Source organism: Schistocerca piceifrons, chromosome 2, assembly GCF_021461385.2.
Source record: "Schistocerca piceifrons isolate TAMUIC-IGC-003096 chromosome 2, iqSchPice1.1, whole genome shotgun sequence".
Taxonomy (NCBI): Eukaryota; Metazoa; Arthropoda; class Insecta; order Orthoptera; family Acrididae; genus Schistocerca; species Schistocerca piceifrons.
This window is the reverse complement of record NC_060139.1, coordinates 1,025,804,044-1,025,828,620: the sequence shown is the minus strand read 5'-3', so window position 1 is coordinate 1,025,828,620 and position 24,577 is coordinate 1,025,804,044. Positions and strand designations below refer to the sequence as shown.

General features: G+C 43.6%; 1 protein-coding gene and 1 pseudogene across 2 annotated transcripts in view; both read left to right on the top strand.

Annotated features, from left to right (window-relative positions):
- The window catches only part of LOC124777312, a 259,203-nt gene that overhangs the window by 111,436 nt on the left and 123,190 nt on the right, over window positions 1-24,577 (top strand). The gene's annotated exons all lie outside the window — the stretch shown is intronic.
- LOC124778236 lies at window positions 21,297-21,414 on the top strand (annotated as a pseudogene).

The window sequence follows — 24,577 nt, the reverse complement described above, 5'->3', positions numbered from 1 at the left end:
TTCGGACACCATGCAATGACCACATTCATCAGGTCCCACGCATGCTGGTCGTAAGTTGTGTTCCAAAAATGAACAGCATAGAGACAGAAGTGATGACACTTTCTGCAGGACCTGACCATCATTTTGCAGGACAATGCTCAAGCACGTACAGTGCAGGCTGTTACTGATTTGTTTGACTGAGGGGGCTGCTAAGAGCTATACCACCTACTGCACTCCCTGACTTGAGCCCTCGTGAGTTCAACCCGATTTCTAAACTGAAGGAAACACTTCACGGCATTCGCTTCAGAATTGCTACATATTCGTCGGGCAATAGACCGCTCCACTTGAACTGTCAACGCAACTGGCACTGCTAAGAGTATCCTACAATTTCCACATCGCTGTAAAATGGGTTACACACAATGCTGGTGACTACTTTGAAGTTCAGTAAAACTTTGAAACACGTATCTATCTCGTACGAGCTGTAAATAAATAGTTGCCACTGTTAAAGTTCCAACCCTCGTAGTTGGTTTTAGAACAATGCCTTCCTTAGCTGATGATGTTTTATAATCACTAATTGTGTGTTCCTCGACCCTAGTAATCTCAAAATACCTGACAGTGTTTGATACAATTGCTACATATAAACGCAAGCTAACAATTTTCTGACGTTGAACGTCCGAGAACTCCCTCGTTTGGCTCTCTTTATATCATTACCAATCTGTACGTCTAATTTTGATTTCAAGGAGCGTTATTCCTTTTCAGGTGACCTACATTTCTGTAAATATTATCGACTTGCATAAAATATAACCGTCTGATTATACACTAGCCAGAAGTTAAGCTTCAACACTTTACCATTCTTTGTTGACTAAACTGATACACCCATGGACAAAAACCGTTACAACCACCCGCTTAATAGTATATTCGTCCACTTCTGGAATGGAATCTTGCAGCGATTCTGTGTGACATGGATTAGACAACTGCGTGGTAGGTTTCCAGAACTATATGGCACCTGACAGCTACGCACCCGTAAATTACTGCCTGGTGGTTTGTGGATGTGAAGCTGGCGTCCAATAGAGTTCAGGATGTGTCACATCGGGGTTCAGACCGCCATCGACTTTGCGCAAGAAGAAAAGCGATTCCTCGGACCCAGCGACACGTTTTCATTGATCTATAGTCCAATATAGATGATTCCGTGCTCGCTGCAGTCGTAATTGACGATTTCGTTGGAGTCGTCTGCTGCAGAGCGCCATGTTCAACATCATGCGCTGATCGGTGTGCTCAGAAACTCTTGTGTCTACACCAGCTTTGTACCCTGTCGTCAGATCCGTCACAGATCGTCGCCTATCCTGATTTACAGAGCGATCAAGACCTCTGACATGCTCGTTCTGTGATGTGGTGTGGACGCCCAACAACATGTTACTAACTCGTGGTTTCTTCGACAGCTCAACACCAAAAGCGGACCAATTCGGTCGTCTCCGCGATGCCCGCTCCCAGACGTGGGCCATAACAACCTGTCCTTTGGAAAAGTCGCTCATGTCAATGGATTTCCCAATTTGAGCCTCGTGTCGTCATTAGAATGATTTCCCATTTGTCTCTGCATTAATTGTAAGCTATGACTTGTGCTTTCATGTACCTGCAACTCCACCACACACAGCGTTCAATGTCGCAGTGGGCAGTGGTAGCAGTGTGTTGTCTCATCAGTGTTTTTTGTTGAGCGTAAGGTAGTCATGTAGGCTGGGAGACGGGGGGAGGAGGGGAGGAAGGGGGGCGGGGGAGGGGTGCGACCATCGTGACGTGGCACAGAGATTTTCTTTGTAGTGCCGTGCCTCATTACAGGCGCCAGTGTTACTCAAAACCAGTGGCCCACAGCCGTATTACAGGAAGAAAAAACTACCAGCCTATAGTGGATCAGCTGCCACAGAGGAAGCACCTTCTCAACAATACTCTAGTTTTACGTGAGTGTAATTAGTGAGGGGACTGCCTTCGGCCAGGTTCATAACGACCTATGCCGAAGCAGCGTATAGTCAGTAGATATTAGAAACGGAACGAGTACGAGTGCGGTGTTGGGGGTTGCATATTTTAGAAATCAAGACACCACACTTACGTCAGTGCTATTGAGCTTCCTTCGTTCCCGCTGTACGAGGGCGGTATGATAAGACTGCAGAAAAAAGCAAGAAAAATGTTTGTTTCGCAAATAATTCACCTTACTTCTCGACTGTCTACTTTGGGATATAAAAACTTAGTCCAACGATCCTCCACCTCTACCATCTCATCGAAAAAATAGGTTCTGCAGAAATAGGTTCTGTCAAACCTTACAAAATACTCGTTGACTGCTACTGTCACTTCCTCATTTCATGCAAATTTTTGTCCTAGTATGCTACAGTTTCAAGACAGAGAACAGGAAAAAGTCACTTAGGCCTAAGTCTGGTGAACAGGGTGGATAAAGAATCAAGTCGAAGTCCAATTCATGCACTTTCGCCTTTGTTATCTGTAGTGTGTGGGATGGTGCATTATCTTGGTGAAAGAGCACATTTTGCATGCCGACCTTGATCTTTTTCCAGCCAACGCAAGTTTCAGACAATCCAGCAATGAAGCGTAATAGAGTCCAGTTGTGGTTCTGTCTTTGTCCAAGTAATCAGCGAGAATTATTTCTTGGGAATTCCCACTTCCCCCCCCCCCCCTCAAAAAAAAGGTACCCGTCAGCTTACTAGCTGACAAAAGGGTTTTTGCCTTCTTCAGTGCACTTTCACCAGCGTTTCTCCACTGTTTTGACTGCCGTTATGACTCTGGTGTGCAATGATCGATCCAAGTTTCGTCAACAGTCACAAACCGGCGCAAAAAGTATTGCGGGTTGCGATTAAACTTCGCCAAACCTTGCGTTGAAATGTTGTGCTGGATGTGCTTTTGGTCGACTGTGAGTAATTGCGGCACCCGCCTAGCACACATTTTCATAGCCAGTTCTCTGTGCAGGATATTACGCACTCGCTCAGTTGAGATGTGTACAGCCTCAACAATCTCGCGAACTTATATTCAGCAGTCTTGCATTACTATGTCACGAATTTTGGCAATGGTTTCCTTTGTGGTGATCTCAACTGCACGGCCGGAGCACACTTAGTCTTTGGCGCTTATCTGATCACGTTTAAATTCATTAATCCAAAATTAAATGGTCTTCAATTATGTTGTAGCGCATCATCCAATTCTGTTTTGATTTGTGCGGCAGTCCATCCATTCAAATGAACATGTTTAATAAAAGGGTGAAAGTCGGTTTTCTCCATTTTCAATAGCAGTTGACACACTGAACAATTCCTACAGCTTTCAACAATGAACTGTACGCTGTGCATTGTTGAAATTCTTTATACGATCCTTGGGATAATCAAGCTTACTATCCATCCTTTCATGAAAATTCACGAGACTTATCAAACCACCTCTGAAGTTCTGCGAGCATGACGAGTCTGAGAACCGTGGCGTTGCAGTTGCTTCATACTCGTCGATTCGTTCTGTCTTATGCCGAAGACTAAGGTTAGTCGTGACTTACTGTTTTAAAGTAGCACTGACAAGGCGAAATGACCGGTCTAACGAAGCTATGTTCTATAAGACTGTTGCGGGGTGTAATACGATAATTAACTGTTGCAATGTAGACAGTAACAAATGTGTTCCGTTAGAGGGGGTGGGGGGGGGGGGTGATGTCTGGAATAAGTTTCATGCTGTAGTCTACACGTAAGGTGTTTCCATTGATCAACGGTAGAATCTCGATCGTCCTGTTCCCACTGCAGTTGTAACTGACGATGTTGTTGGGTCTACATGTGAACACGTAACGGTACACATTGTCCCACTCCTCAACGGCGTTTCGGCGTAGATCCCTCAGAGTGGTTGGTGGGTCACGTCGTCTACAAACAGCACTTCTCAATATATCCCAGGCATGTGCGATAGGGTTCATGCTGGCCACTATAGTCGAGCAATGTTACTATTCTGCAGGAAGTCATTCACAAGATGTGCATGATGGGGGCGCGAATCGTCGTCCATAAAGACGAATGCCTCGCCAATATGCTGCCGATATGGTTGCACTATCGGTCGGAGTATGACATTCGCGTATCGCACAACCGTTACGGCGGCTTCCATGACCACCAGCGCCGTACGTCCGCCCCACATAATGCGACCCCAAAACAGTACGGAACCTCCACCTTGCTGCACTCGCTGGACAGTGTGCCTAAGGCGTTCAGCCTGACCGGGTTGCCTCCAAACACGTCTCCGACGATTATCTGGTTGAAGGCATAAGCGACAGTCATCGGTGAAGAGAACGTGATGCCGTCAATCCTAAGTGGTCCATTCGGCATGTTGTTGGGCCCATCTTACCGCGCTGCATGGTGTCGTGGTTGCAAAGACGGACCTCGCCATGGACTTTGGGAGTAAAGTTGCGCATCATGCAGCTCATGGCGCACAGTTTGAGACGTGACACGACGTCCTGTGGCTGCACGAAAAGCATTATTCAACATAGTGGCGTTGCTGTCAGGGTTACTCCGAGCCATAATCCGTAGGTAGCAGTCATCCACTGCAGTAGTAGCTCTTGGGTGTCCTGATCAAGGCATCTCATCGACAGTTCCTGTCTCTCTGCATCTCCTCCATGTCCGAACAACATCGTTTTGGTTCACTCCGAGACGCCTGGACACTTCCCTTGTTGAACGTCTTCCTGGCACAAAGTAAAAATGCGGTCGCGATCGAACCGCGGTATTGAACTGCGGTATGGTTGAACTGCAGACAACACTATTCGCGTACCTCCTTCATCGTGGAATGACTGGAACTGATCGGCTGTCGGACCCCCTCCGTCTAATGGGTGCTGCTCATGAATGGTTGTTTACATCTTTGGGCGGGTTTAGTGACATCTCTGAACAGTCAAAGGGACTGTGTCTGTGATACAATATCCACAGTCAACGTCTATCTTCTGAAGCTCTGGGAACCGGGCTGATAAGAAAACTTTTTTTGATGTGTGTACATTTGCTGATTCCGCTTGTTTAGCATCGATGGATGTCCAGTTGTGATACTTCTTCCGTCAAAATTCTCTGACTGTCGTCTGTTATTTTTACTCTTTCAACATGTCTTCTTTTTACGGTGGTTTCTCTCCTGTCTCTCACAAAAGTTGCATGCATTACTGTATCATTTTTATCTTTTATTTTAATATTTGTTCCTTTCCATAGTTGCGCCTGATACAACAACCAGTGAGATAAAAATACGGTCTTGGTTGTTCAGGTTTTTATTTTGAAATGACAATGAAGTGCTTTGCCTTTCGATGGTATCTTCAGTTAATAGAAACTGGCAACTGTTAAGGAACCCACTCGACAGGCATTGAGAGTTTTCAACTTATTGATTTCCCAGTTACATTTTGCCGGCGTATTCTCGTCGTGTAATCATTTTTATGGATGGCGTGCTGTGATCAATTTCTGTGTCTAAACATGCCTACTACTGGCGAAATGCGTCACTGAAATTTGTAAACATAAACCTTTGCGACCAAACCTGTATTTTTAACTTATTAATACTTGCTTCCACCTGTCCACCTTCCTTGCCCTTCTCGCAATCCGGCCCACCTCTGTTTAAATACTACCTGTTCACAGGGCTCACGAGTCTGGACCTGTGTACCTTCACTACTCTAGGCTCCCAACTTCATTTGTTACTCATATTACCTTCTTAGAATGTGGACGAGTTTTTCTATAACACGTCGTACTTTACGATACATAATTCATTTTACACTGTCTTGTTTTCATAAAGTCTGTTGCTACTTTCTCTCTTCTCTTGTCTTACTCTGTTTGCACCCTGTTTCTTAACACTGATATGAATCGTTATTCAGATGACCACTTCAAAATGACACTGGTGCCTGAAACCGGTCGTGGTATTAAAAAGTGGAACTGTGTACGGTGCTGTAATTCGTTTATTCGTGGATGCGTTGGGCTTGAGCGGCCACTGGTTGGACAAGGGGATACACGAATCAAAATTCAGATCATCCAGCCATTCCTAAGTCTTACTTCTGTTAAGCTAATTGTATAGAGATTTTCAGGTAAGGTGTTTTTCTCCATAACTTACAAAATAATAACTGAAAACAGTATTAATTTAGATACGCAAACGTAAGAAACATACTCTTTCTGCTAGTGTGTTTAGTTATTCTCCAGAGATTTAAAGGGTCTAGCTATCATGTAGTTGTTACATTTAAATCACGTACAAATCAACTGATATCAGTTTTAGTCATGCAGACAGAGAAGTTCAGAGTTTTAGAGTGGATAGAACATACAGTTCATAAAAATACTAGTGTCATGTACCGACAAGGTTCCTTGATGCACTGTCTGAAATGACGTTCGGTTGGATTGTAGAATGTGTTCTTACACTGCTGTATACAAGGCAAGTCGGAACGAGCGTACAGAGGAGGTTCGATGTGTCACAGATTTTGAAGTAGAATGGATATAGCATACACTTCCGAGTACATCGAGACTGCTGATGTTCTGCGAATGCTAACACGATGCCTATGAGCGGTCATGGCATATGCCGTCAGATTTTGTTGTGACGTGGCTGTCTGTCCAGTAACACGGCACCTCAATTCGACTGCGCCAGTATAGTGTTGGATACAAATACATAAATAAATAATCCAAGCTCAAAAACTGCATTTATTAGAATCCTCAAAACAGAACACAGAACTCTGCTGTAATTGAACACAGTCAGCACTTCCTGGAACAGGCAACTTACAATTACTAAGTCCGCAACTTTACATGCAGTACAAGTCTGACACTTCCTCACAGAAGTCCGCGTCTGCCAAGTTGTATTCCGAGATGACTTCAGGGAGGTCCACTGTACTGGCGGTGATACCGCTCTCCAATGACTCGTATGGACGGTGGTTCACTGACTTCTTAGCATGGATTCGAACCACGCACGGAGTGTGACGTAAACGCGCCGTGGGCTAAGTGTAGACTGACTCTATAAGCCTGACGGCATTGTTACATTATCACATAGAGGAATACACTCAGTCGCGTGATTGGCTGCCGCCAGCTGAGATGATCAACTGCTTGCTCACTGGCCCTCCGCCTAACGTAATGCCCTCTATGGGTGAGCGGCATCTACGGAAGACGTGCAATGTAGTTCCGTCTGCTGCAGTGCCCTGTTGGCATGGCCATTACTATCAGCCTTACCCAACGGCTGAGCCTACCGATCAGGTAACCAGCAACACTGGAATGTACAAAGGGATGTCGTTCGGCGGGCGCTCAAAGAGCGACATTAGCCATTATTCGCTGAACGACTTTCAGAAACATGTAGTTTGACAAGGCGCCACGGTAACAGACGAAGACTAGTAAGAAGCGAGGATAAAGAAGTGTTTGGCCTAGCTACAGTACGCTACAATCCGAATGTCAGCTTACTAGAAGTTGCTGCAGTCACTGACAGAGGAATTGTATGGAGACGAGTTCCATCGGAGAGCTACTTTCTGCGAATGGGCCGTGTCTAACTTCACTCTGTACACCTCAAAAGTGTTATGTTAACTGATCGGTTGCACAAATTGTGGTGGAGTCAACAGTCATAAAGTGCATTTCTAGGCCACAGAAAAACGTAGGTGATTAAGTCTTGTCGATCGTCAAAGGAGGTGGTCTGCTAGTGTATGATGTGGAATCCTTGGAGATGAGATCATCAGTCAACATAAGCTCGCAGGTATCACCGACAGTTTAGGCGCTCTCCTTGAAAAATGTCAATCTAGATCTTAGATGCAGATGTGGATGCAGCAGGATGTCCACACAGCCCATTCTGCCCGCGATGTTGTGCAGCAACTAACAGATTTCCTGGAAGATGGTTCCACAACCCCAGATGACTTCAAAGAGGGCACCGAGGAAGCAGGTCATTCCGTGAAACTAGCAACTTTATGTACAGCAGCTTGCATTCAACCCCCAAAACAATCGACGTTTCTAGCTCCCTAACTAAAATTAATGGACATTTGATTTAAACTGATTTGTACGTAGTAGGTTTAAATAAATAAGTTACACGATATAAAAAATAACTTTCTACAGGGTTATTACAAATGATTGAAGCGATTTCACAGCTCTACAATAACTTTATTATTTGAGATATTTTCACAATGCTTTGCACACACATACAAAAACTCAAAAAGTTTTTTTAGGCATTCACAAATGTTCGATATGTGCTCCTTTAGTGATTCGCAGACATCAAGCCGATAATGAAGTTCCTCCCACACTCGGCGCAGCATGTCCACATCAATGAGTTCGAAAGCATCGTTGATGCGAGCTCGCAGTTCTGCCACGTTTCTTGGTAGAGGAGGTTTAAACACTGAATCTTTCACATAACCCCACAGAAAGAAATCGCATGGGGTTAAGCCGGGAGAGCGTGGAGGCCATGACATGAATTGCTGATCATGATCTCCACCACGACCGATCCATCGGTTTTCCAATCTCCTGTTTAAGAAATGCCGAACATCATGATGGAAGTGCGGTGGAGCACCATCCTGTTGAAAGATGAAGTCGGCGCTGTCGGTCTCCAGTTGTGGCATGAGCCAATTTTCCGCGGGCTACGCGTGAAACTTGCCCGTACGCGTTCAACCGTTTCTTCGCTCACTGCAGGCCGATCCGTTGATTTCCCCTTACAGAGGCATCCAGAAGCTTTAAACTGCGCATACCATCGCCGAATGGAGTTAGCAGCTGGTGGATCTTTGTTGAACTTCGTCCTGAAGTGTCGTTGCACTGTTATGACTGACTGATGTGAGTGCATTTCAAGCACGACATACGCTTTCTCGGCTCCTGTCGCCATTTTGTGTCACTGCGCTCTGGAGCGCTCTGGCGGCAGAAACCTGAAGTGCGGCTTCAGCCGAACAAAACTTTATGAGTTTTTCTACGTATCTGTAGTGTGTCGTGACCATATGACAATGAATGGAGCCACAGTGAATTTATGAAATCGCTTCAATCATTTGTAATAGCCCTGTATTTAAAAAATTATAGCTCGTCACTTTAATTAACTGAAAAATAACTAAGTAAACTGCGTAACTCCTGGCAAGGAAAATGCGTGACCTCGGGTGTCATAACTGCATGTGCCTGTGCTTGTAACGTAATTGCCAATTCCAAAATCGGTGGTATGAACCGTCTGGGTACAAAACTGAGTGCCTTACTTGAAAGATCACCTGTTCAAGGGCCAAGAGAGGAAACTGGGTAACAGAAAGAAATAAAATATCGATACAATAGCACTAAAAATACACCCAAGACAACACAACATTGCCAGCCTCTTCAAGCGTACTTGTGCTGTGGAATACGAGGGTTGTCCAGAAACTAAGTTCCGATCGGTCGCGAAATGGAAACCACTGGGAAAATCCGGTAAAGCTTTGCACAGATGTGTTGGAAGGTGTCTCTAGTATGTCCGTCGATCGGTGTCGCGTCTCTCTTTTCAGTTTTGAATGAACAGTGAGCACGTCAAGATGCGTAGGGAATAGCGTCTCCCGCCAAGTATGATGGCGTGGTTAGAGATTTCGTCTGTGTCATGCAGCCCACATAACACAACTGTCGAACAGTTCTTCCCACGCCCGGGTTCCCGGGTTCGATTCCCGGCGGGGTCAGGGATTTTCTCTGCCTCGTGATGGCTGGGTGTTGTGTGCTGTCCTTAGGTTAGTTAGGTTTAAGTAGTTCTAAGTTCTAGGGGACTGATGACCATAGATGTTGAGTCCCATAGTGCTCAGAGCCATTTGAACCATTTTTCGAACAGTTCCTTCTTCGTGCCAATTCTCGGCCACACACTGCAGCGGCAATGAAGACGCTCCTGCAGCGTTTCCGATGAGAAGTGTTTGATCACCCACAATACAGTCCGTAACTGGCTCCCCCTGAGTCTCATCTCTGCTCACAAGAACCGCTAGCTATGAAGACAAAAATTTTTCCACAGACAACGAGCTGCAGACCAGTGCAGATAACTGGCCGAAAGCACAGGCGGCTGCTTTCTATGACGATGATATTACAAAGTTGATACAACACTACGACAAAACTCGAACATGGAGCGGCGACTACGCAGAGAAGTGGGTGGGAGGTGTACCTAACGCAAATAAAACGTTTCTGGTTTTCACTGTGATTTCCATTTCGCGACCGATCGGAATTTACTTTCTCGACAAGCCTCATATAAGGCCTACGGAAGAAGGATAGTAGTTTTGTAAGACTACAATATCAAAAACCAGAAGTTAAGCTACACTAGCGTCATTTCGTCATCAGACGTCATTCTGAGCTATACAATGAAGTTTCTGCATCGAAGTACAAGCCTATGTAACAATATACGTGGCAAAAAAGGTTATGACATTGACATAAACGCAAAAGTGATGCTGACTGTCAAAAGGTGACTTTAGTCGGGTGTGCACACCGTTCGATTCGACTTTTCTTTGACCATTTCATTGAAATCCCAAGCCTGCGTTTTGAAGTCTTAATAGCTGTGCAACAGTATCAGGTTAGTAGGGAATGTTTGTTATTCAGAAAGCGCAGTTATTTTAAACGCAAATATAGCAAAAATTCACCACATTGAAAAAGGTGTGTTTTTGGTCCTATTACATCGATATCTAGTTTCTTCGCGTTACCAATATTCCTCTCTTGGACTTTGAACATGTGATTATTCAAACGTCTCTCGTAGTAAAACACATAGTGTTGCATGCGAATGACTGAAACCACTGTTTTCGGGATGACCGATTTATATTCTCAGCAGATTTTTGCGCGGCTCTGGGAGTTCTAGGTCACACCGTTACCTTGTCAGAAAATGTTACTCTAGGGTCGCAGGTTCGAATCCTGCCTTGGGCATGGATGTGTGTGATGTCCTTAGGTTGGTTAGGTTTAAGTAGTTCTAAGTTCTAGGGGACTGATGACCACAGCAGTTAAGTCCCATAGTGCTCAGAGCCATTTGAACCATTTTGAACCAAAATGTTACTTTCACTTATTAATGAATAAATTATAGAGGAAGACTCCCTGTCTCTGATCTCCTCGTTATCCACATAAAATGTTCACAGAATAAAAACAAAATTTGTGCGTTTGTTCTTAAATGTCTGATGATGGTCGTTACAATATGATTCGAATATTAATGTACGCAGGAAGTCGAGCAAAACCGTTAAAGCTGTGCAATTTTTCGCCCTCGGATTTCGCTTTCTTTCAACAGCTAATGCTTAGAGTTGCGCTCTACCAAAACTACGGTTCGGTAGTTTTTGTACAGTACGTGAAAAACGTAGTAAGTGGTAGGATCATCGGTTCTGTTGGTGGCATCGGTAGGAAAAGTAACGTAAATGGATGTGTAAGAGGGAAACTGGAAATCTACGAGTTCTCTTTGTTTTTCGTTTGTTTGCACATCGTTCAGTGTTACTCCATTGTGTATTTTATATCCTTACAAAACATAAATTTCATTTTATAACTAATGAATAGTAGGTGATCAAGTAACTTACGAGCTTTTATGTGACCAATCAATTGCTTTTGATGCAAGAACAGTTTACAAACACAAAGATATATATATATATATATATATATATATATATATATATATATATATATATATATATATATATATATATATATGGTTGCTATCTGGCGCTCAATAGAACCTTCTCCATCATGTTCAAAGGCAAGTTTCCTTTTATTATTGATAAATGCCAAAATTATTTATGAATAACAGAAAAAATGTTTTACATAAGTTCGACGAAGTGTTGAAGCGATGTTTGATGCATTTTTGTTTTGCGGTTTTTTGCTTTACCTTGCGTTTTCTGGCGCTATGTGATAAAACTGTATTGTTCTCTTTCAGAAATGGTTCAAATGGCTCTGAGCACTATGAGATTTAACAGCAAAGGTCATGAGTCCCCTAGAACTTAGAACTACTTAAACCTAACTAACCTAAGGACATCACACACGTCCATGTCCGAGGCAGGATTCGAACCTGCGACCGTAGCGGTTGCGCGGTTCCAGACTGAAGCGCCTAGAACCGCTCAACCACTCCGGTCGGCGTCTTGTTTTCTTTATTTTTACATATCCCTCTGTGTCACGTTACAAGTTAACGATTGTCGAACAATACCTGAATTAAACATCGACAGTTTAAATTTTGCAAATACTGTTCATTTTTAACTAACAGACAGGAACAGATCTACGCAGAATAAAAGTGTTCTGTGGTTTAAGCGGCCCTTTATACACCCTCACTCACTTTCTAGACCGTTCACCGCTTCCGGTTTCTGGGGAAATCTAGTAAGAGAATGATGGCATTCGCAAACAAAGCGAACAGAATGATTAACGCCCGATAGGTATGCAACACACCTAACGTACAGGTAACTTGGTTGCGTCCTTGACTTATCAGGGCTACCAGAAAAGCTACAGTAATCTATGCTTACTTATGGTAGTCTGCGGTAGCCAACGGTGGTTTCACAACTTTAATAGTGTCCTATGAAGACCTTAAGTGAAAGCGAAGGATGTGGACGCGAAGTATAGTATTCACAAGAAGAGCCATCAGACGTGTCGCCGCAGCAGCATCCTACGAACAGAATACAAGTGTGGGCACAGTGATGGGGCAGGGTGTCTGAGTAGCGGCGTTATTACGGCTCCCACCCGCTTCCTCACCCTGCCAAGTAGCCCATAAATCTGTATCACTGACCATCAGCGGCTTAGGACGTCGGCACAGTCGCCTTTCTTGCTAAGGTCAAAGGTGACTCGTGTGAAAAGCGGGCTACGCTTTTAAAGAGCGTCAGCGCCGCGAACGATCCACGGATAACGGAGCGCTGTATTGCGGCTCTTGTCTGCTGTTTAAAACTGTAAACTTTCAACATAAAAATTTTGGCAGTTGGTTCTCTGAGCCACTTTCGGACTGTTCCTTGAGCTTTCTATATTTTAACAGAACGTAGCAAAGAGGACACTTAAATCTTTCCGTGCGAGCAACGTGACGATGCCCATATCGCCCTTTGCGGGCACTAAGCTACAAAATACACTATAAGACAAAAAGCGACGCAGATGTGATGTAGCCGTGCGGGATAAGCCGAGCGGTCTGGGGCGCTGCAGTCATGGACTGTGCGGCTGGTCCCGGCGGAGGTTCGAGTCCTCCCTCGGGCATGGGTGTGTGTGTTTGTCCTTAGGATAATTTAGGTTAAGTAGTGTGTAAGCTTAGGGACTGATAACCTTAGCAGTTAAGTCCCATAAAATTTCACACACATTTGAATAGATGTGATGTAGATACGAGGGTAATCCCAAAAGTAAGGTCCCCTATTTTTTTATAATTACATAGACCTTCTTATTTCTACAATGGTTTACATCAGTTTACAGCTTGAACATTTAGCTACTTTTCGACATAATCACCATTTCTGTCGATGCATTTTTGCTGACGCTGTGGCAGGTTTTGTATGCCCATGTCATACCAGCTCGCCGCCATGCTGTTCAGAAACCTATGAACCTCTCCTTTCACCTCGTCGTCGGAGCTGAATCGCTGGGGCCACAATTAACGCTGACAGGTACTGTGAGGCTCTGAAAAAACTCTAACGGGCAATTCAGAACCGGAGAAGAGGAATGTTGAGCAAGGGCGTACACATTCTCCATAACAACGCACGCCCACACATCGCTCGGCAAACCGTTGCTCTCCTGCAACAGTTTCAGTGGAACATAATCACCCACCCACCCTATATAGTCCTGACTTGGCCCCCAGTGACTATCACCTGTTCCCTACGTTAAAAGAACATTTGGCCGGAAAGAGATTCAGCTCCGACGACGAGGTGAAAAAAGAGGTTCGTAACTTTCTGAATAGCATGGCGGCGAGCTGGTATGACATGGGCATACAAAAACTGTCACGGCGTTTACAAAAATGAATCGACAGAAATGGTGGCCTTCCGTGGTGGCCGAGCGGTTCTAGGCGCTTCAGTCCGGAACCGCGTGACTGCTGCGGTCGCAGGTTCGAATCCTGCCTCGGGCATTCTAGCTACTAAGCTGGGCAGACTCCTAAAACTTTAAATTACTACACATTTTTTACATGTTCCGATTATGATGAACTAAAACCAAACTACGCTCAGGTTCCCTTTGAAAACCTCATGAAAACTAGTTTAGCCTTATTGTATTCTGTTACACTCCATACACCACCCGGAGACAGGTTTTGACTAATATTTTCAATGTATAAACACGACGGTTTTACATTTTTATTATTAGTTTAGATATAAACCAGAATGAAAAATGCGAATATGTCCTAGGCAGAGTTAGTGATGTAAAAGAAGGGAACTACCTTTTCGGCTTATCTGGCAGGTTGAAAGGCATTTAAATCATGACATGCTGACATATTCGCACTTTTTTTTTACTTTTCAGTATTAGTACCCATGTCATGTAATATAATGCATCGTGTCAAGTAAAGTAGCATGATACATGATGTCATGTCATACAATATGACACATGCAATTACTTCGTTCAACTTATCATTTGTCGTCGTGCAATATAACGCATAGTGTCATTAAAGTTTACAATACATACTTCCCGACTCTGGAATATTTATTATTAAAAGTGATCCCCCATTCCTGGATACTTTCTACTGTAGACACATTCCGTTCTCTAAAAGCACATAAATTTGTTCTTACACACACCACGATACGTATAATGTGAAAGGGGTGTTTGGGAGAGAAATGGTCTCCTCAGGGAGCAAATCAACGACCCCTTCAAAAAATTTTAAAAAATATGTCCCCCAGGAAAAATCCACAATCATAAATTTTATCCCCCCAAAAACCTTTTTTCAGCTGTTACATCTATGCTCCTCAGCCATATGCTATTATACAGGGTGCTTATAATTAAACTTTCAAACCGCTGTAGAAATAAAATCACTGGTCAGAATGACGTCAAATTGCAACGGAATATGTCGGAGAAGGGAGAAAACTTATGGTAGAAGAAAAATAAATAGTTACAAAATGTAGCATAATTTAATCGTGGTCGAATACAAATGAGAAATGAATTATACAACAGTGCCTAAGGTGTACGTTTAACGTTAAACAAACTGTACTACTCAATGAGCATGGGTGTACAGGTGTGATACTGTTAGTTACGGAAGCCCATCCAGCACGGCAAGGTCATATCACAACGGATAGGAAAAATCGGCTTTTAATTGTTCTGAGACCAACAACCGAATAAAAAGCATCAATCACATCGGTTTTTAGTTGTCCTGAGGCCAAAAACCCCATAAAAAGCATCAATCAAAATCAAATCGGATCATTAAATTTCCGTGTGACTGCCGCAAAACATTTTGAATATGCTGTCCACCGATTTCTGCAAGTTGAAATCGAGAAACAGCATGTTCCACAACTGATCGAAGTGTTTCTGGGGTCACGTTCAGAATGTGTTGCGCAATGCGTGCCTTCAATGCAGCTAAGTTTGCAGTCGGAACACTTAACACAACATCTTTCAGATAGCCCCACAGCCAGAAGTCACACGGATTAAGAAATCGGGTGATGGAGACGGCCAGGCTGTAGGGAAATGGTGGCTAATAATTCTAGCATTTCCGAAATGGCGCTTCAGCAGCTGCTTAACTGGATTTGCAGTGTGCGGAGGTGTGCCATCTTGAATAAAAATGATCCCATCCACGCTGTTAGAGGGCTGGAATGACGTGGTTGCTTAAAAGACACTCATAGCGCTTACCAGTGACGGTACAGGTAACAGGACCGGAAGCACCTGTCTCTAAGCGGGCCGATCGGTTCTAGGCGCTAGAGTCTGGAACCGCGCGACCGCTACGGTCGCAGTTTCGAATCCTGCCTCGGGCATGGATGTGTGTGATGTCCTTAGGTTAGTTACGTTTAAGTAGTTCTAAGTTCTAGGGGATTGATGACCTCAGATGTTAAGTCCGATAGTCCTCAGAGCCATTTTTGAACCTGTCTCTAAGAAAAAAATATGGCCCTGTGATAAATGATGCCGTAAGAACCCGAAACATAGTCAACTTTTCAGGATGAAGTCGCACTGGTTGATTTGCGTGTGGATTTCCCGTTACCCATATTCGACAATTCTGTGTATTGACATGTCCTGTCAGATGGAAGTGGGCTTCGGCCGTCCACAGAATCTTCCATAGCCAATCATTGTTCACTTCCATGCGAGTAAGAAATTCTAAAGCAAAGGTCTCTCTTGCTGACAGGTCAACAGGAAGCAACTCGTGCGCATGGATAATTTTGAATGGATAGCAAAGAAGGAAGTATCGTAGGATCTTACGCACCGTGCTCACGGGTATGTCCAATGTTCGGGCAATTCTCGGTACACTACACGTTTGCACACCACCACTCGTCTCCTCCTGCATTGCTGTGGCCACTGCTTCCACTGACGTCGAATCAATTCGTTTCCTCCCTCTACTAGATTGCACACCAAAAGAACTCGTCTTTTCGAATTTCCGAATTATTTTCTCCAGGCCCACGGCAGTCACTGGACCAACGCCTTTTTTCAAACCCTTCAGTGTCCGGAATTTCTGCTGAGCGACGTGTGCACAGTCATCATTCTTGTAATACAGCTTTACAAGCAGAGCGTGATCCTGCATTGAAACAGTCATGGCGAACGTCACAGACGCGAAAGAAGGAACAGCCGTGTGCCCGGCGTGTTTATACCAACTTCAATGGGTCGTGCGCATAACAGGTGTTTTATTTTACGTGTTCTGACGCATACAGCGCCATCTATTGATCAATTTTCACACTATTTTTTTCTTATGCCATACATTTTCCCATTCTCCGATAATATTCCGTTGCAATTTGGCGTCATTCTGACCAGTGGTGTTATTTCTATAGCTTTTTGAAAGTTTAACTTTAATTATAATCACCCTGTATATTGTTTACTACGACTGGAAATTCTTCGGGGTTTTGGGCACAGGATCAGAGACTGTAGCCTATAAATTGAAAGTTGCAGGCGTGCCAACTTCTTACAGGTAAGAGATCTCACTGCGCTAGGGAAGGAGGGTTGATTTATAAAAAAAAGCGCGAATATGTCAAGATGTTTTGAGTTAAATATCTTTGAAGCTGGCAGATAAGGCGGAATGCTAGTTCCCTTATTGTAGATACCTAACTCTGCCCAAGACATATTCGCCTTTTTTGTGCTGTGATAGGAGAATTTTCCATCTGGTTCACAACTTTTACCTAACTGCGAAATGTTGCAACACGCAATACTAATTAATTATGTGTCTGATTGGTTGAAATAAGCAGAATAACTGCGAAAAAATGTATTCAAAATAAAATATTATCAAATTTTCAATCCTGTACGGAAATAGACCAACTTATGCTTGTTTTTCCCGAGACTAAATTCTCTACAGGATAGCATAGAAGTTTTTCAAGATTTTACTGCCATCTTGTGTGCAACTTTAGACCGCTGTATCGTGATAATGGACAAAGCTTTCACAAAACAGCGGCACAACCTTTAATTATATACATCTGTCAGCTTACTCACAAAATTTCAACCAAATTTCCCAAGTTTGAAACACAGAAGTGGCAAAGAAAGTGTTTTTTTACACGTAAAATCCGAATGATGCTAGATTTTCGATGGGGAGATTTCTATTTTATATTAAAAATGAATTTTTTATTAATTTGATTCACTTTAAACTTTTTCCGGGTGTTCAGTTCACGTAAGAACGAAATTTACATGTTACCTTTAGCTTGAATTTAAACCAACGTTTCTCGACAACGATACAGATTACTGGTTGGAAAAACTTCGTTTTCACTTTATCCATTCAGTTATCTTCGTGCAAAGATGAACCAATTCGTACAAGTTTAAATTACAGAAATGGTGCGCTTCAAAAACCTACCAGAAAAAACGTGTTTCTTGCGCGTAAAAACTGGCGCTCGAAAAAATAAAAATTTGTTTTTGCAAGTAAAATCCGAAAGAAGCTAGATTTCTGAAAGCGAGTTTTCAATTTTACCGTCAGAATGCAGTTTTTATTTGTTTAAATCACTTTAAACCATTCCCGCGCATTAAATTCACATTTGAACCGATTTTGTGTGCTACATGTAGTTCGACTTTAAACCATCATACCTCGACAATGGATAAAGATTACTGGATAAAAAAAACTCGTTTTGGGTTTATCCATTTAGTTACCTTCGTGTAAAGCTTGAACCGATTTGCGCAAGTTTAAAGCATAGATCTGACTCGCTTCCGAAGCCTCCTAGAAGAAAAACATGTTTCCTGCGTGTTTTTACGTGTAAAATCCGAACAGTGCACATACAGATGGTTCCATTAGCTGAGCACTAATTCCTGCCCAATTAAAATCCCTTGCGATAGGAATTAATCGATTCGCACAATTTTCCTGGGCGCCAGCGCCGGTTCGTCACTCAAACCTTGCATAATATGCTGCTGTAACATAGCTATAGTAAGACAGGTATTCGAATGGCTGTACAAATGGTTGCTGGTCCGGGGTAAACCAAAAATTTTTTATCTCATCAAATGGGAACCGAGCATCAAGACAACTCCCCCCCCCCCCCAAAAAAAAACCTCTATTCTGCGCGCGGCGTTTACAGACATATTTGTTACAGCGCGGCAGATTTAGAGGATGAGGAAAATGATGTTTAACTTAACAAGGGCGATAAGAAACTGATTTCTGACAACAGCCAGCAGCAAAAATCTTCAGCCCTTTAGCCGGCAGTCCAAAGACTCATTTAACTCCCTCCACGCGAGTCTATCCTGTGCAAGCCTCTTCATCTCTGCACGACCTCCATCCATTCCAACCTGCTTACCATATTTAACCCTAAGTCTCTCTCTACAGTTTTTTCCCCCCGAATGTGCCTCCATACCAAACCATCTGTTCCTTGGTATCTCAGAATCTATAATATCAACCGAGCTCTTCCTTTTCGTCGAGTAACATCGAGGATAAGCTACTACCCTGTCTCACTCCCTTCTCAAACAATTGTTTGTCTTTCAAGCCCTCCGACTCTTACAACTGCTGTCTGGTTTTTGTACAAGTTCTAGATAGCAGTTCGGTTTCTGTATTTTGTCTCTGCTACCTTCATAATGCAACTTCACTCGGGCTTACAACCTTTTATCATGACTCGTCTGCAAAAGGGGTTCAGTTGTGCACAGTTGCATTCGCGCCCTATATTGAGTAAAAAGACAGCCTAAGTACAGCTGTGAATGAATTCAACTATTTGTCTAAATCACGATCGTTCACAAATCATTTACACCGACAACAGTTTAGAATGAAAACGTTTTTATTGTACTAAATCACGTCCACAAAAAAAACCTGATGGCCAGGTGATACTATGTCAGCGGCTCTTAGCCGCACCGACCTTACCGCACCGACGGACCACGAGCAAAAGACCACGACCTTTGTCTCCTATCCTCTGTCCTGTGTCCTGTGTCCGGTCACGTAACACTACATTACTCAAATGTATTATTTCTAAACATGGCCATCATGCATTTACAATGTTACAATATTAAAATACGTAAAACTAAATGCCTTATACTGTTTTGTAGACAATCATCAGATTATTTGCATATTTAAGGGCACTCCACTTTTTGTCAGTTTCACCCCTCTTCTTTTGTTTAATCACGTCTTTGCCTAAAGGGTGTGGCACACGAAATACTCATTTTGCTCTAAACAGATCGAAAACTGAACAGTACCTTCACAATAAAAGACAATAACTTATTATGCAGAGGTTCTCAAACATCCTTACAATTTAACTTTTATATAAAACATGTTCTTTAATGTCCAAAATATTATTCCTGCTACTATGCTTTAAATTTGAGTTTTGAACGATTTTGAAGAGCTCTTATGTTTATGGAGTACTCCTATTTCACTGATCAGATACCCAGCAAATCCAATGATTAGCAAGACAATCACACCTTAACATTATTAACATATGTACCAAGTTATGCACTGAGACATAGGCAATTATGTAACTAAGTAATTCAATGTGAAACTGTTATATGCTGCCTCCTCTCTTTATCAAGAAGGTGATTCCATAAATATATTGACTTGTGGTTGCTATACCCCAACTGTCCTTCCACAGTAAACATTACCACATCCAGCAAATTAGTTATACTATTACAGTATCCCTTGTAACCTCACAATAATTTGAAAGAGGTACTGGAAATCCAAACATTTCTCACGCCCCACCAGGAGCCGGACCGACTGCAGAGAACCAACGGTAACGTGTGCCTAAGCGACATCAGATACGACAGCGTATAATATACTATATAATATAGGAGTATACTGACTAGACCGTCAACTCGCCATGACATTCGGGAAAACGTTGATTGTTTGCGCTAGACCACATGCTAGACCGCTAAGGTACCCGCGTTCGGTTTCATAAAGAAAGTCCTTGTGATAAGACATGTGTAGTTGCGGTCTGGTCGGTGAGAATTGTTCTCGGACATTCACCGTGCTCATAAGATAATCACTGACAAGCGCATCAGACGAGCGTGAATTCTTCAGCATTTTGGCATTCCTCCTGCGTATATTCCATTTATCTTTCGTAACCATTGATGTAACTGACAACAACGAACCTCCATCTAAGTACAACCCAAGAGCGGGTAGATATGCATAGTGTCAGCATCTTGTTAGTATCTCATTCCTGGATAAAAAAGAAAAAAAATGCATAAACCATCATAAGTTGTAATACACCCCCGCACTTCATTCTACTAGCGTCAGTGTCGTCACATGTAAGTTATTAGGTAGTAATAATATTTTTTTAAAAAATAAAAATAGGAAGCATTTTCGGATCATTGTGTATACGTAGCAATAATTCTTCTGGTCTCCAATTCTTGTGAACCAATTTGTATACCTTTAAGTGTATGAGAAACCGAACTTGGTATACTGAGAAGAGGCAACCAGGAGTAGCTGATACCAGGTTTTGCGTCTGTGCTGAGGTCGGTCATATTTCAGCGAAACTGTACTGTATACTTAGAGGAAGTCAGGTGAGGACAACTATGATGCCGAAAGCTGTTGCGGAAGTTTCTCGGCTTTGGGGCTCAGCTGGGGCGTAATTTTCCCGGAGCAACTGTTGCGAAGTTTGCCGGCAACAGCGGGCGCGGCTTGGCGCTCTCAGTTTCAAAGTGTAAGCAGACCCTCCGGCCGCTGTGCGCGAGCAGCAGATTATCACTAAGTTCACACCGAGCAGTGGGCGGTGTTGGGCTGCGCCAGCGTGAAAGGCTCCTCGACTACCGTTGACCACAGTACCCTGTAACCTCAGCGGAAACTCCATCACTTATGGAGGAAGAAGTCAAATTATTGTTATTGGATTAAAATACTCGTTAGAGAAGTATCTTCTTAAAATGAGAGAAAGAGATAATGCAGATAACAATGGGTCCACTTTATTATCACCGCTGTTTTTGACTTTTTTTTTAAATCTAGAGTGTCATACATAAAAGAATGGTAGTATATTTCATGCCAACGGCCTTGCCGCAGTGGTAACATCGGTTCCCGTCAGATCACCGAAGTTAAGCGCTGTCGGGCTGGGCTAGCACTTGGATGGGTGACCATCCGGTATGCCGAGCGCTGTTGGCAAGCGGGGTGCACTCAGCGCCAGTGAGGCAAACTGAGGAGCTACTTGATCGAGAAGTAGCGTCTCCGATCTCGGAAACTGACATACGGCCGGGAGAGTGGTGTGCTGACCACATGCCCCTCCATATCCGCACCCTGTGACGCCTGTGGGCTGAGGATGACACGGTGGCCGGTCGGTACCGTTGGGCCTTCCAAGGCCTGTTCGGGAGGAGTTTAGTTTTTAGTATATTTAATTACGTAGACACGTCATCTGCCTTCAGGAAAAGATAATCAACAGAAAGGATCAAATTAAGAAGACGGTACTTACCTTCTCTTATTTGCGTTAAGCTGTTCGGTAAGCTAAACAAGCTTGTGGTTCAAGTAGGTGTAATATGCAAGCAGTTGCTTTTTGAATTTGAAATGATTTTTTGTGCCATTAATTAGTTTCCGAGCCACTGTACGCTCATCATTAGATGGAGGTGTCACAGGAACATTATTTTCTGTACCCCGTGCTATAACGAAATGCTTAAGTAACGGAAAGATAGTTATGGTTTACGATACTTACGTTGTACTGCGTCTTGCTAACCATGCTAACCATATTTATCGACTTTCTTGAGACGTTCGACTCAGTTCCGCATAGTCGCTTGCTCCAAAAAGTGCGCGCTTACGGTCTATCCGATGATATATGCGGTTGGATAGTAAGTGTTCTAACAGACAGAGAGCAGTATCACGTCCTGAATGGGGTGATTTCAACAGAAGCAGGCGTAACTTCAGGTGTGCCTCAGGGCAGCGTAATAGGTCCACTGCTTTTTGCGATTTACATAAACGATCTGGTTGATGGTATTGACAGCGGCATTACACTGTTTGCCGATGATGCTGTAGTTTACATGAAAGTAGTATCACAAGAAAGTTGTGAACGAATCAATGAGGATTTGCAGAAAATAAATGCATGGTGTAATGACTGGCAGTTATTTCTCAATATTAGTAAGTGTAACCTACTGCGTGTAACAAGACGAAAATCCCCATTAATGTACGAGTACAAAATAAATTCCCAGTAAATAAATTCCCGGTAACATCCGTCATGTATCCGGGTGTGACTATTCGAAATGATAACAAATGGAACAATCACATTATACAAGTAACGGGCAAGGCGAACTATAGATTGCGGTTTATTGGTAGACTGCTGAAGCGATGCAGTCCTTCAACAAAGGAAATTGCTTATAATACGTTAGTTCGTCCAGTCTTAGAGTATTGTTCGTCTGTATCGGACCCTTAACAGTTGGGCCTGATTCAAGAGATTCAGAAGGTCCAAAGAAGAGCGGCAAGATTCGTGACTGGTACATTTTGCCATCGCGAGAGCGTTACAAATGTCATATAATGTTTGATAGACGACGCGCTAAACGGAAGGGGCTGCTCACTAAATTCCGAAATCCGATTTTCGCCGAGGATGTAGAGCATGTATTATTACCACCAACTTTCAAATCGCGCAATGATCACCATTCAAAGACAGGGGAAATTAGAGCTCGTACTGAGGCGTTCAGACAGTCGTTTTCCCTCGCGCGATCCGCGAGTGAAACAGAGGGGGGGGGGGGGGGGGGGGGGAATGTCACTTTGGCGCAAATTGTGCTCTCCACCACACACCGCTTGGTGGCTAGCGGAGTATATGTGTAGATGTAGATGATAAATATGTACTGACATGTACATTTATCCAGTTGCCACAAACGCGCGCGCGCACTCACAGACGCGCGCACACACACACACAATTTAAATTTAGATGCACTCAGTTTCACAGCAAAAACAAACACTGAACGTAAGTGCCAATAGTGTGAAGGAACTAGGAATTACACTTTGGCACGTCTCTAACTTTGACATGTGATGCACTAAACTGCAGACTGAAATATGAGAAGCATTCAATAAGTAATACAACATTTTTTCTCTGGCAGCAGGTTGGTTTCCTTCAAGAATCCAGTATACCGTATTATTCTTCACTCTTTTGGCTATAAAACCACATCGCCGATCAATTCTACGGCATTACGCCACCTTACTGGGAGGGCTTGTGTGCCCGCGAGGTACTACTCTGCTGGTCGACGTCAGAGCGTCTTGTTGTATCAACAGCCTCCCCATCAACCACGTACTGCTTCCCGGGGAGGGCACGCTTCATTGGGCCGAACAGATGGAAGGTGCGATATCTGTGAAATTGAATGGATGAGAAAGAATTGTCCAATGAAATTGTGTGAACTCCTTTCGGGTGTGCAGACTTGTGTGAGGCCTAGCGTTGTTATGGAGACGGAGAAATTCGTTTGCATTTTTGTGGCGACGAACACGCTGAAATCGTTTCATTAGTTTAATGAGGCTAACACAATACGCTTCAGAGTTCATCGTCGCGCCATGAGGGAGGACATCAAACAGAATAACCCCCTTCAGAGTCCCAGAAGACCGTCGCCATCACGTCACCGGCTGAGGGTGCGGCGTTCAACTTTTCATTTGGAGGGGAGGTCGTGTGACGTCACTACGTGGATTGCCGAAGTGATTAACCCATATTTCATCGCCTGTGACCATTTTCGACAGATAATTGTCACCGTGAGCGCCATAAAGTGCAGGCAATTCAGCACAGATGTTCCTTAGTTGCTGTTTATGGTCTTCTGTTTGCCGGCGAGGAACCCAGCGGCCACACCCCAACTGGTCGATAAGTGAGTCGCACTATTAACAGAGACGTCCAGTTGTGCAGCGAGGTGTTTGACTGTGATCCGTCGATCACCTCGAATGAGAGTGTCCGCACGTTCCAACATTACAGTGGTCACTGTTATATGCGGCCGGGTGGCACACTGGAGATCGGGTATGCGTGCGCGATATTTTTGCGATGACGACAGACGCCTGACCGTACGACTCACCGTGCTTTTGCTCACTGCTATGTCTCCTTAGACATTTTGCAAGCGCCTGTGAACATCTGCGATGCTTTGGTTTTCCGCCCTAAGAAACTCAGTGACAGCTCTCTGCTTGCAACGCACCTGCGTTACAGACGCCATTTTGGAGGCTACGTGTAGCGCGGCCACCAATCGGAACTTCATGAAACTACAGGGGCTCAAGCGGGAATATTCGACGATGCCCAAAACAAATACCGCATTTTCTCAACCGAAACTGGACGATAAAAGAATGTATTGCATTACTTATTGAGCGCCCCTCGTAA